Below are 12,685 nucleotides of genomic sequence, written 5' to 3'. Positions count from 1 at the left end.
AAGTTTGCAGTTTGTGGTCTTCAATTGTACTAAATGTGGTCTCAAAAATACTTCTACAAAACAGTTCCGAGTATCCTTTGAAATAAATTATCCGGTTCAGAATTGATCTGTGCAATATTAGCTTTTCCTGAGCTTAGGTATACCTAAGTTCCATCCGTAAAAATGATCGCAAGGGAAAATTCGGAGTTATGACATAATTCCGTGTAGATCTTCACCGTTGGAGTGAGCTCTGCGTGTCGGTTATTGCCGAGGTTTGCGGAGGAATTTACCGCATGAATGGCAGCATCGATAATAATTACCGCAGTCGGTGAACCGAGGTGAGGCTATGAGTGTGTAAAAAGAATACAATAACCCGTATTCAAGAAATCCCGCGAACTCTGACACGGAATCCAGAAATCAGCGATACATGGAAGAGGTGGATCGGGACGAGCAGCTCACAATGCCGACTTTGAGAGAGAAGTCGTGCGAGAACGTACCTGTATAGAGTTGCGAAGTGAAGGGGGTAACGGGAGCAGTAATTATACGCAGTGGCCTCGCCGAGCTCCGGGCTCGAACTCTGAACCAAGACAAAACCCGAGCCGCCCTTACTTCGATCTTCTTACCTCGAGATAACCTGCAACGATATACGCGACCCACATGCAACGAGTTTTGCACCGGTATAGGTACGTATCCTTTTGTCTAGAGTCCGTTTCCAAGCTCATCATAGAAAACGATTCGTTCCGTTGGATGTCATTTTGGTCAAGAAGAAGATAAAATAAACAACATCTGTTATGAAAAAAAAGAAGAGGTTTGTTCATCAGGGAGCGCAACATGCTGGGCTAAGGGCACAAAAGCACTCTCGTAGCAAATAAATAACGTAACAACAGCATATGTTATCAGGCTCCACAAGAATACCGGTTTAGGCGTGAGAGTAACTAAGTTTCTTCACTGGATTTCTAAAAGATTAACTGCTTCATACCTTGAAACAGTTGTAGATAGATTTGTTGACCGACCGACAAAATTGGTCCTGTTTCTCCAAATTTCAGTCGAAGAGACAGGTTCTGAGTTTACGAGTACATGCCCACTATCCGAGTAGGTGTACGACTCAATGTTGACAATTCGAACCGATACATAATCTCCCTCACTTTGATCTCACCGCCGATTCATGTACACAGACCTGAGGGAAGATTTCACTCGGGAATTTACTTACCCGCGAGACCGCAAGTTAAACATCGCGGGTAGCAGGCACTCCGAATCTCAATTAATCTCCAAAGGTAATTCTACATTTAACGACTCCACGATCGCTCGAAGAGACTCATCTCAGACCGTCGCAGTGACAATAAATCGCGACAATCTGTCCTATAATATATACCCTGCACTTTCCTTGATAACGTGCAGCGTGATAATTGAAGAAAAAATTTACAAGCCCGTGCAGAGACGTCCAACTTCTTTTGGATTATAATCGCATTTGTCGCCGCTTAACCAGAGCCACAAAATCCGCAGGGATAATTTCTTTCGAACCCACAGTGATGAACTCTGAAATACCGGAACGCGCCGACTGGGAAGAAAATTATTTCACAGTTCGAACGTGAGATAGATAATCCGTTTTTGATTCTAGTCGTTAATCGTCCTCGGAACGGCGACACTTGTTTTACCAGTCTAACAAGCTAACAAGGGGGCAACAACCATTACTATTTACTGCAGCACTAACCATTATCTGACAATTCCCTGCTCACGACCGTCAGATAATTCCGGTGATACCGGACTGCATGCACCGCAACGGGGGGAGTGAGTGTATAACGTTAACACGTGAGTAGGTATGATCGGCATAACTGGGACCTCGGTTAACACCAAGTACAGCGTCGGTTCGACGTTATATTACTCACATTGGCAAATCAGAACATGTTTCAAGTTATACGAGGAGTTTAAATCATTCTTATTGCTGATTATACGCGCCACGCTGACGGCGGGCAATTGATGCGATAAATCAGTCGCTCATTACCTTGTAAAATTTACTTAGTTGTCAAAGGCATGGGGTAACTCGTGTACACTCGCGAACCTGAGAACCGGAATCGAACAGGTCTGAGAATAAATTCACCTTTCTTTAGTTGGGCACGGGTGTCTATGCACTCTACGTCATTTACAGATACTCACGATCTTGGATTGCAGGATTCAAACGGGTTGCGTGTAATCGCGATTTTTTTTTTACAGGCCATCGTCTTAAATCCACTCCGCTCACCTTGCCCGACGCGCATCGCACTCTCGGTACGAAAGGTATGGATGGAACCCGAATAGCGTCGTAACAACGCAGTAAGTGGGGCTCGATCTATGAGTGTAAAAATAAAAATGAATGGAAGTCGAGTAATCATCCCGAATGAAACTTGACCTTGACTACTGCGGCGTGAAATGCGGAAACCGTGAAACTCGGCACTCCAACGAAGCTGAAACTTTCGATGCTTCGATCCTGAGACGCGTCCGTCTCCCGAATGAAATCGTAAAGAAGACCACGAAGGTGCTGATACAACCGAACAGTCGTCAGACCGGCGATAGTCGGGATATGTAAAATACGAGTTAAGCTGTGGCTGTGATATGGGATGAGTCCGTGTCCGTACACGGAAAACCGGTGATATCCATAAGCCAGGAACGATATGAAGCATCCGATGCGTGGTAGTAGCTATACCTTAACATAGGAGAGGATATCTTCGCTCGGCGTGGCCTATATATTGCATCGCTGCGTCTTGAGGCATACTTCAGGACCGAGGTGGGTGCCAAGGTAATGTGAAGTGTCAGTCTTACTCCGCTGTAGGTGGGCGTACCTCGTGCTTACCATTATTACATATCGCCCAGAGTTCATATATCACAGGCTATACCGACAATGAGCCACGAATAAGATGATATAATGCCTCAATATGGGCCGCGGTGTATCTTCTATGAAAGGTTTACTTCTCTCGATATAGCTTCAGGAGATGGCCTTGAAAGATATTTACGACCATACACTCCTGAGCTTCCATGGGATATACGCTACCTGCACGTCGAAAAACAAGATGATAGAGAGGAAGTATGGATATTGCAACGGTGTGGTTACCAGTCAGCTTTACAGCGGACCAAACTAGACTTTGGACGTAGCTCTGAGGAATCAGATTGACGACTTAGTATTGTGAGTCTTTGGTTTCCGACTATATGAAGGTTTCCAGTCAAAAATTCAACTACATCATCGAACGAACAATGAATTGCCATCGGAACACCCGGTAATCGGACATTGAAGTACTTCGAGCCGAGTTATGCCTGCGCGACGGGATTACCATTTGTAGTGTACAGGACGAGTAATGAGCTTGGCAATAGCCGAGGCCGGACGGGACGTGATTGGAAAGTAAGTTCTCTCTTGTGCGGCGCACTTCGTTACCTACCTGTACTTGGAACTGCACGGTGCACCCGCTTCGTCATTTTATCGTTAACGATTCTTCGCTACTTGGCCATTACGAATTACTTTCCATGTAAATCATAATTTACACGAAATACCAACCGCGTTTGGGATACGCACACGCACGAAGCCTAGCCCAATAAATAAGCAATCTCTCTAAATCATGCAACCTCTCAACGAACGCCCACAATTCACCGACACGTCAGCGTCTGTACTTTCTAAGTACCGTACCGAATACACTTTTATCCACTCGTTTGTTTGCCTTTGTTTTTATTTTTATCACGAACAGCGTAGATGGCCAGAGCGTGACATTAGTAGAAACTAAAGGCTTCCTGCTGTATGTATATATGTATATGTATGTGAAAAGTTTCCACCGAGAATACTGGAACGACGTAATCCCTACGAGTTCTTCTCCACTTCTCGCGTCGCGCGCTCAGCGTCAGTGGAAAGCTTTACGTACAAGAGCCGTATCAGTGTCATGGTAGGGTAACCTGATAAGATGGACATGAAACAGAAATACCCCAAGGGAGAAATACCTCTTTGTACTCCGAGAGAAGAGACACGTAGATTGAACCAGTCTTTCTTTTCCTCCTGCCTTTAGTTTCAGGAATCCTGCTTCTCAGGAATAAACTTCGAAGACATCCGGCACGGTCGCGAGTCTTGTATCTAGAATTACGCTCACATCAACAAATATCATTTTAGAGAGTCGTGAAATGAAATGTTGAGCAAGTTTACAACATTCGTCATTGTGTGAATTTATTTTTTGTTCTTTGTAGCTTTCACTTGTCATCGAGTTCAAGATAACTAATTTTCATCACGAAAACTCCCCAACGACAGTTATACTTGAACGTTAATAATGAACGAGAGAAAACCTTGGTACATGACGTAATTGCGAAAGAAGATCGCTTGATAAAAAAAATTTTAAATTCGAATACGTGCTGGGTGGATATATTACTGTCTTATAATCTGACGATGACCTTGATGATTGATTACGCATTTGGGTCTAAGGTCAAAAAGACTCAGAGAAACACGTACGCCCATTCAAGGTGCTGGATTAAAGCCGCCGTTAAAATAATTACAGTATGCGTGCTCTACGCGAAAATGTGAGAAAAGTGGGAAACATGTTCTTTTTTGAGAGGCGTGAAATCGGTTCGACGTGGTAGCGACTTGGGCGGTCTTCGGGTGTGAAGGTGGAGGAGGGCGTTGGTGGTGCCTCTCGAAGCGTTATGGGATATAAGGCGGCCGTATCCACGAGCGAAAAAGTGGCTGCAGGCATGTATAGTGGCAAATTGTACCCCCTTGCCTACGCGCAATCTGTTCGTAATAACCGCGACGAAGGTGGCAAAGCTTCGGCGACAGCGGCGCTCATTCCGAGACGTACGGGACGTAATTTATACCGACGTGATGCGAACGAGCCTGGTCGTTACTCGTCGTCCCCTCGCTCTCGTAGTTAGGGCTCTATCGCTTGCGATATCTGCGCCACGACGCGACGAACCGGGCCCTGCCAATGCAAATGACACGCCGTCGTAAGCCCGACCTGCCACAGAGTCAAGCAAGCCCTTAAACGAAACGAGTCCTGAGTCGCGGAATGCTTCGGTTGATCTTTTTATCACTCGGCTAATTTGCCACTTTTCCCATGGATCGAGGCTGGCATAGACTCGCCATTTTACGCTACCCTTTACATGCAGTTTATTCCAATTTAAAGAGACTCGCGAGGGTAAAAAGATCTATTTTTCATACAAAGCTTTGCTCGAGTGAAACGAATCTTCGTTCTACGCTGATCGTTTCTTACAATGATCATCGCGAGAATCTGACTTAAAATTTCGTAAGAAATTCGTGAACCAGACATTCTTTACTCACTTTAAGTATACGATATACGTATTTTTATAAGCAGTATAGAAATAATTCAAATGTTCCAGGCACATCTGCGGTGGTGAAATCGTTCGATAAAAAGCGAGGAGTTAAACAGCGTTGTAGACGGTGCTGTTTACACGGCAAAAATTGTGATGGCGTAAATTCTTAAGCGTTATAAACGAGGGCAAAGAAAGTTTTAACGAAACCTTTTTCACCGCAGTACAGAATTCAGTTCACATCGTTTTGGTCGGTGAATATGAGGCGTTATTTTTTTATTTATTTTTCCTGTACCTTCGGCTTATTTACAAGACAAATACAGATCAGCTTAATCCAAGAATATCCGAGCACTGGGCTCTGATTAACGGGGTTCACCAGAGGGCCAAAAGCTGAAGCAGAAGGTAAATTCGTATTCCAAATGCCTGCACATTTTGTCTCCCAGGTTTTACCGTTTCCTTGAAAATTATTGCAAGAATATTGTCTTGACTCGAGTATTTTCACTAGCAATAAACGGTAGTATGCAGCATTAAGGAATCGTTCTGACTCACGTTTCACGTAAAGGCGAAAACATTTGGTACAAGAAACATGACAGGAGCAGGCCCGACAACCCTCTTCTGTACGTGAGGATTTTCGTCGGTTGATGGGAACGACCGTCAACGAGGAAAGACTCAAGTGGAGATGCATCCCGACCCTGACTTGCCGCCTACAAGCCTCGTACAAACCGGGAGCGACGGGATTGGGGGCGTTTTATTTAATTAAGCGAGACTCCGCTCGCTCTAACCCTTCCTTCCATCCTTCTGCTGGCGTCGTTTCTACCAAAGTCGGTGGGCAACGCTGACGTCCCTGGAGGATACCGCGACCAGCTCCTGCCTCCTCCGAATTAGTCTTTCCCGAAACGCCGCGCCGCGCAAAGGTTATGCCTCGTTGGAAGTTTGAGGAAACTCCTGCTCCTTGCTTCGGTAAGCTAAACTACGAGCTTGCAGTATCGCACGCCCGTTCCTCACCCCCGATAGGGAGTCCGTGATTTTCCAGCCACCGCGAAGCTGCGAGCTTTATTTTACTCCCGATCCCTTCTTTTCTCCGGGAACTTCACTGTCAGCATTTTTTTTTCCCACCCGATAGGTGCATAAAATTGCGGCAATTCCTACGAAACGTCAGCGTGACTTACGAGTTCTTCAGACCTCTTTAGCCGCTACTTTCGCTGGACTAATTAATGCTCTGTTTACAGTGAGAAGGATTCCCGATAAAAGCTGTGGTTTATACCGTAAATATTTGACCCTGGGTAATGGACTGAAGACAGGTGCTCTTGTTCAAATTTTGGCGTTGCCCCTCGACTTCTCCGCTGCAGGTCTGTTGGTGAAAAAACCGGCTACCGCTAACATCAGCCCAACGAGACAACGGTTGCAGTGAAAAGTGAACGTGGGGCTTCTTCCCATGTTTGCTCTTCTGTTTGCAGGGTGGAAAGACCGGGAACATCTGCCCTCCAAGTGCATTTCGCTTCATATATGCCCCAACTGATGTCTTCTCCGTCGTTTGTAGGGTTCATCTTTGAATGAAGGAACGGAAAAGAAATATACGTTTCTTCTACCGTTTAAAAAATCAGCCGTAAAAACGAAGTTTCAGACTTTGTGAAGTAGATTCCAGCTTACCCAATGTGATCAATTTGCTGATGGTAGTAAAGCGAGGTTTGATTGATCATTTTTCAGCGAAGTGACACGGTCATCGTTGAGTTTCGAGGTATGGTTGATCTTAATCCAGATCGAACCAGCGATGAATACCAATCCATAAAACAGCCGAGTGACTTAGTTAAAAAATGATAATTCAAACGTCCGTCAATTGCTGCTCATTGATCATTGACTCAAACTGAGTCTCCAAACGCCGAAATCTTTTTTCATGTCGCAGTATTTTTCTGTGCATGTAGTCTAAGGGATAAAGTTTTCTATCAAATAATTACAACACGAATGGATCTGAATTTTCCCCATTTGTCAAGCTTGAAAGACACCGGTCCCTCGCAGGAAATTTGTACAGAGATTCTTGAGCACCCCGATCGCTGTCTTCACGTAGGAAATAAAATTATAGTTACAAGCTCAGGTACATTCAAAGCCATCTTCTACTGCTGGCCCATTCGCGTGGGCGTGTATCTTCGCCCAAAATCGTGTTTGTCATTCGGATGACTAAGTGTGAACATGCGCGAGCTGTAGCGATCCGATGTCGACTTCCCTCTTTACTCCTCACACTCTTGTCCACGTCGGTTGTCCCGTCCGGGAATCGAACATCGGACGTAAAGCGTCTTCAATGCGTGCCTACTGTATACCCAGGTACTCGAGGAAGGAGTTGAGGCGAGCCTTGCACCGTCTCGACGGATCTTCAGGTCTTGAGGATGACGGTCACGTCGTCGCGTCGCGGAAGCCGATACGTGATTGTTTCAAGCATTTCCGGTCGCCATTGCGACGTCGTGATGCACTCAACGATGGACACTGGACAAGCACTAACGACAGCTGCTTGATGGATGTTAATGCGCCGTTACTCCGTTAATGTAACGATGATTGAAGGCCTCTCGTTAATAGACTGTCCGTTTGTTTTCTGCAATTTATTCCGCCCCGCTATCAGCACTCTTCCATTCACCATAGGAATATTTTTGCAATCTAAAGGTATGCAGACGAGGACTGGTTACGGCACTACCAATTTTTCAACAAACAACTGATTGCTTTTCACAAGCACTCTTTGATAATTGAATGTTTTCTCAGTCACTCACACGATCGACTCTCACTTGATTATGGAATGAAAAATGACCTCTGGGTTCGTTGGTTACTTTGAACATGAATTTATACGAAAAAGGATATCGCGACAGGATCGCATTATTGCGCTCCACCTTCTATGAGGGTTTTATACGTGATTATCGAATTATACCTGCAAGCCGCTGCCACTCAGAGCTACTTTAGTGGGACACCATAAAGAAAGACTGTCCCTCTTCGGGTCGGTGATGTATGGGTGGTTTGCAGAGGGACTGGCCAAAACGCGTAGTGCATATACATAATTGCAAATTTCCGTAACGAGCAAAGGTATATTCGCATCACTTAACATTGAAAGTCGTGTAAAAGGAGTATAAATCATGGATAATTGACGGTATTCGATATCTATTGATACTCATCGATGCTTATATTGACGATCAACCGCACGCATCCCATCCGGGCCGAGACCACACCTACGGTCTTCTTGGGCGATACCCGTTGCCGTGAATGCTTGTGGTAAGAAATTTTATTTGCCCCACAGTTTTACGACATTATAAACATCATAAGCAACGCGTTTTATTAACCATTTATTCGTTTATGCATAATTCACCAGTCGATAACGATCTAAAGGAACAGACCAACACGTTGGTACGACCATCGCGGGATGTAGCCGTATTATAATCGCGTGAATTTGCCTGTTCTTAATTTATCAGGAAACGTGACAGTAAATTATTCCACAATGAAAATACGTCGATCATTCAGAGAGACGCGCCGCAGACGGATTCTATATACACGTTGGATCGCGCAGCACGGGGTTCATTAATCGCTCTCAAATCACTCAATGGGCAATTGAAAGCACGTCCGAAACACATCAAGTATCATACACGCGGCGGCTATCGTCGTAATGAAATTGTCCCGGCATTCACGTTCTCAGAACTCGTTGAGCCAAACTTTGCCCGACGGTACGTTACATAGGAACCACCGCTGCACTCCAGAAACATTATTTAATCAGACGCTTCCTGGTCTGTAATGCTATTGTCAGACTCGTAATAGAGAAACCAGAGAACGCTAAAGCCACTGAACGCATATCAGTGACGAATTGTGTTTGTCGCTGGAGTGAAATCTTCGTTTGCAAGTAGCAAGGAGTCCAATTAATTCGCAAATTCGTTTCAGCTGGCGCATCTTTGGCCAAAGATAATCTTGGCTCGTGGTTCTCGTCTTATTTGCACATGGTCAACGGCGAGACATTATTATACGTCACGGATCCGTTCTCCTGGCATTCGTCAGACGTAGACTCATGCGAGGCACCGTGCGGCGGCACACTGCTGAGTCAATATTATCTTTCACCCCCCGAGCTCCCCCAGCTGAGACCCCACCTAGCCAGAACGGGGCCCAGGGAAAGCTTCGTATTGTAAAGCGATACCCGGATTACGAGACGAAGGCTCTTTCAAGGCAAAGAAAAATACTCTCCGTAGGAGGGAGAGTTTCATCCGCGACGCAAAATAATGCGGTACCTTGTTTTCGTTTGTCGTCAGGACACGCTTCGTACACGCTTCCCAACGTACCCCGCGTGATGTTGTTTCTTTTGACGCGATGATCTCGTCGAGGGCGGGCGGATATGCCCCAACCAGAAATTCGGCGTAAGCCACGACCTTCCTCCGTGGAGCTTTTCCTTTGAGTTTATTAAACGAGACAAGTTACGCGATGCGGACGAACAACTCGGCGCGGGATTTGACCTGAGCTACCCCTCTTTCACCCCATGTTGCGCCCTTCGCACCTGATCAGATCAGCTCGGCTATTTCCTACGTGCTAAGGTCAGGGGTTTAAGGCTGAAGGTCGGCGAGCTGGCGACGAGGCCAAAAGGGCGCAATTTGTAATTCAGATGGTGGCAAAAACGGAGAACTCACTCCCTTACGCAATGGATTCTTACCAAGTTCCTGATTCCATCTGCAGAACTTGCGAACTGACGTGAAGGTCGGTCTTGCAAATATAATCAAGAATATTTCAATGGCCGGAACCGTAGTAAATTGTAATAACGTGAAGGAGCGGTAAGACTGAAAGTTTCGTGACTCCTCCAGGGAAGAAATATGACGGGAATCATCCGGTGGTCGCCGGATGGAGCCCGGCTCTCACACGGGAAATAACAGCTCGTCCGAAGGTGTTGTTTTATAACGACAGGCGCGTCGGTGCCGGGATGAATGGGATGCGCGTGCGGGACCAACCGGGAATGCCCGGACACGTCTGGAGAGTGACTGGACCGCGCTAAGGGCCAGGAGAGGGTGTTGGTGACAAAAGGGTGTCTGTAATTTATAGTTTAGGACGAGCTAGCGTCGACGAAATAATAGTGGAAGGACTATTAATAGGATTCCGTCTAGACGAGACCCGTACTATTATTCCATATGTCCTGTTTTGGTTTTGTATTCCAATCGCGCGCTTCTTTTTCAACACATTGACGTCAGTGCTGCACCCTGCCTCTCAACGAATCAGTGGTTAATTAAACGTCGTTCCCACACCTGGATTTCACTCAACTGATATTCTCTTGATTTTTTCCTCATCGATTAACGTATCTGAAACGATGTCGAGTGAAGAGTGTTGCGTTATCGGATTATTTCGATGTATTTACGTATAGCACAGGGCTTTCATAGCATCCACATTCATATAAATTATACGCATCACGCCATGTACCATCCAATAAACAATATATCTGTAATACGCATTACCGTTATCGAAAACTCAGCGAAACTTCGAATTGATCGAAGGACACCGTTTATGAACCGATAGCGTGAAGGTCCTTCAAAATAATAGGATCAATAATTTCGTAGGAAAGCGAATCTTTATTATCAACATGTGTTCCGAAAAAGCAAGACCTCTTAATCCCTTACCGAAAAGTTTGGGCATACACGTTTGAAGCAGACACCCTCACCAACCGGAAGATATTAGAAACTAATAGAATTTTTGTACCCTCTTACTCATATCGTCACCTCATCAACTATCAGCAACATCTAGCTTACTAAATCCAGAAGTAACATGTTTTAAAATCTTCTAATCAGGGAAAGAACAAATTAAACTTTTAAATAGAAAAGATCAACGATTGTACTGCAATTCTGAATGTATCAGACATCAATTGTACATCGAGTGTCCTAATATCCAAAACCCAATTTATTCCCACCAATTTAATTAGGCGTGAGAAGTGAGTGAAAATAGGACAAAAAATATCCCTGTCAGTATACAATCCACCAAATGATACATACTCGCAGTACCCCAACAAGGAGCACGAAAAAACTGAAAAATGAACTGCGTTGTATTTATCTACACAAACTGATAATCAAAACAACTGTAACAACATTTATCCGGCAAAAAAAGATTATCGAATCGTCCAATTCTCTGTACTGCTTAGTTGCTGACATTCTCTTCATATTTGCATGCATTTAACTTTCATCAGCCGTAACATTGGTGAATAAAAATATTTATGTATCTTAAACTACAAATTCTTATTGTGGAATTATCAAGAGTTTTCACTCACAATCAGTCTTATCATACTCTTTGAAATCTACCGGGAATTCAAACTGCAAACAAATTTCCTCGCTTCGATTAGACAAATCCTAAATCAATTTTGCAGACACTTATTTATACAATTTCAATAGCCAATCCCGTAACCGTTCATAACTATAATTTTTCTATCAGGAACAAGGCTCTTTATCCTAAATTTAGAGTTTCTTGCTCACTTCAAGTGGAAATCAGACCCTTGCAGGAAAGATACCGAAGAGATCAGGTACGATGTGTGGGGGCCTGATGAGCGGAGGCACTGGCCGTGGCCACGCGCATGTATAATGCATGTTACGTTTATCCTCGGTGCCAGGTTATCGCGCATCTCAGCTCCGTTATCTTAACACATCTTTAATTACCTCGTTGATTTATCTACCTCGTTGGGAAATTGTCTTTCGGTGAGCGAAGGTGTATGTTGCGGTCAAGTTAAGACGGCGTCAACTGTGAAACGATACGTTCTGCCTCTTCTCAGACTCAACGGTAATTTGATTTTGCTGTTGCCTGTAAAAAACGTAACCACCTTTTCGACACCTTCCAGTTTGCAGTTCCTGGCGTGATTTATCTCGCGGCGAGACATTCACTTACCGATAAAGTTCTAATTTGGCTTGAAAGAGTACTCAGTAACCGACGTAAATTGTCAAGAAAACTATTATCTTATTCCAATAAATCATAAATTCATGAAACTCGTATAGTCCAGAAGCATCAAAATCGGGCAAATCAATTATTTCTTCTAATGATTACCAAGTCAACTAGTACTCTAAATAACTTTTTTATTCTGCGATATATGCTACTCTTGATGTTTTTCAACTACGATCAAAACCGACAGAGAATCAATTAGAAGGAAAATATGGATAATGCTAATTATAATATCATAATAATAATTCCCTTCAAACCTGCCGTACCCTTTCAGGTACGTCCTCATAAGCGAATAGCTTGTGTGGGGTGAGAGAGGGATGAATTAATAACCATAAATATGCGTTTGCAGCCGTCTCAAGATATCTAATAGATACACTCGCATTTGCACCGGGGATAAGGAAACCTGCCGAAAAGCTTGTCTAGGTGTAGCCTGACTTAGTTCAAACCGCAGTTCACAGATTCGGAAAAGGTATAGTTTGAACTGACAGTGGAAGCGCAGTCTGGCAGACTTTCTGGTTAA

General features: G+C 44.4%; 1 protein-coding gene across 1 annotated transcript in view; it reads right to left on the bottom strand.

Annotated features, from left to right (window-relative positions):
• Positions 1-12,685, bottom strand: part of LOC124301855 (cuticle protein 19.8-like) — a 221,947-nt gene that overhangs the window by 169,600 nt on the left and 39,662 nt on the right. Inside the window, exon 2 of the mRNA XM_046757369.1 lies at positions 10,242-10,245. The gene's annotated coding sequence lies outside the window, so the exon portion shown is untranslated. The remainder of the gene's footprint in view (positions 1-10,241; positions 10,246-12,685) is intronic.

This window comes from Neodiprion virginianus, chromosome 4, assembly GCF_021901495.1.
Source record: "Neodiprion virginianus isolate iyNeoVirg1 chromosome 4, iyNeoVirg1.1, whole genome shotgun sequence".
In the NCBI taxonomy this organism is placed as follows: domain Eukaryota; kingdom Metazoa; phylum Arthropoda; class Insecta; order Hymenoptera; family Diprionidae; genus Neodiprion; species Neodiprion virginianus.
The sequence above is the reverse complement of the archived record's forward strand: the minus strand, read 5'-3'. Positions and strand labels throughout refer to the sequence as shown.